We start from the raw sequence: 1,755 nt of genomic DNA on the forward strand, positions 1-1,755 counted from the left end.
GGCAGGGCCTAACCAGGAGCGGCTAGCAAAGGAGAGCTGAGGGGAGCAGGATCCTGCTCCCGTATCACAGGGCAGAGCATGGAAGTGGGGGTTTGAGGCTCAGAGACAAAAGCTTAATAACCAGCCCAAGTGGTCACCTTCCAGTTGGAGTCCTGGAGGCCCTCAATTGGGGCCAGGTTTTAGTGGCTGGATCATGGGGAGGTCTAGGGAAGAAGTCCCAGGGAAAGGGTCTGAGTGGCCGGAGAGACATTCACACTGTCAAAATCAATGCTAAGTTTCTAACAATAATTTTTTTTCTTTTTCTTTCTTTTTTTGTGGCTGGCCGGTCAGGAATCCGAATCCTCGACCTTGGTGTCATCATCACCTCACTTTTTTTTTTTTTAAAAGATGACGGGTAAGGGGATCTCAACCCTTGACTTGGTGTTGTCAGCACCACGCTCACCCAGTGAGCTAACCGGCCATCCCTATATAGGGATGTGAACCTGTGGCCTTGGTGTTATCAGCACCGCACTCTCCCGAGTGAGCCACGGGCCGGCCCCAACACCTCGCTTTAACCAACTGAGCTAACTAGCCTGCCAGCAATTATTTTTTTTTCTCTCTCTCTCTCGTTCTGTTTTTCTCTTTCAGAGTTCCCCTATCTTTATTTGTAGAGGTTATCCAGTAATTTCTTTAATTACATCGCATACTTCTGAGTCTATTCCTGAGCTATTCTGTTGTACTTTTCTCTGTTTTGTAGATCCAAGCAATCTCAGGTACCAAAGGATCATCTGGATTGTGGTCACACAACAGAGAACACATGGACAAGAATACTTCTGAAATAGTGCTGGAGACCACTGTGACCGTAAAATATCAAGACAAATGCTGCCGTACCTATTAATATTTGGATGATAAATTCTTATTGTAAATGCAACCTTAGGTTTTTTGTTTGTTTGTTTGTTTTAAAAGATGACCGGTAAGGGGATCTTAACCCTTGACTTGGTGTTGTCAGCACCAGGCTCTCCCAAGTGAGCCACGGGCTGGCCTAACCTTACCTGTTTTGAAGGGATAAACTGTTGGGAAATGAATTGTCAAGAAAAATACTCCACCCTGATAGGGACTTTCATTTGGCTCCATTATTGTATCTTGCCGATGGAACATATCATCTCCAACAGGACTTGCTGAACACTGTGCTGCGGGATCCTGTGCCAGATCATTCAATTCCTTGTGGATTCTCTTCAGAGCCATAGTGGGAGGCGGCCCCCGGGGCGGCGGCGGGGACAATGGCGAGGGAGGGATCAGGAAGGGGCGGAGGGGGGGCCCTCCCGAGGCCGCCTCGGCGATCACAGGTTGGCCTGAGAAGATGGAGAGTTCGGAAGCGCGGATGCGGCGGGACGAGCTGAGGGCTGGGCCGACTCAGCCCCTGGGCCCGCAGCGGCTGTCACCGCATCACCCGGCGGCGGCCCCCTTTATGCGCTGCCGCCCCAGCCCAACAATTATTTCTTAATATCGCCCAATAGCCCATTTTAAAAATTTACCCTATTGTCTCAAGAGTATCTAGAATATATATGATTTTAGATATATTTTAGATATAATATGATTTCATTATATATTTTAGATATATAATAAATGTCTAAAATCACATATATGCTAATCATATATCATATCTATTTTAAAGGTATTGAAGTGTAACTCACATAATATAAAATTAGTCATTTTAAAGTAAAAAATTCAATGACATTTAGTACATACACTATGTTGTGTCACCACCACTTCTAT

The 1,755-nt window shown here is 45.9% G+C and overlaps 1 pseudogene; it reads right to left on the bottom strand.

The window, feature by feature from the left end:
* Window positions 1-673: 673 nt before the first annotated feature.
* Window positions 674-1,224, bottom strand: LOC103587051 (annotated as a pseudogene).
* Between the last annotated feature and the right edge of the window lie 531 nt (window positions 1,225-1,755).

The sequence above is a fragment of the Galeopterus variegatus genome, unplaced genomic scaffold (genome assembly GCF_000696425.1).
Source record: "Galeopterus variegatus unplaced genomic scaffold, G_variegatus-3.0.2 Scaffold410, whole genome shotgun sequence".
Classification (NCBI taxonomy): Eukaryota; Metazoa; Chordata; class Mammalia; order Dermoptera; family Cynocephalidae; genus Galeopterus; species Galeopterus variegatus.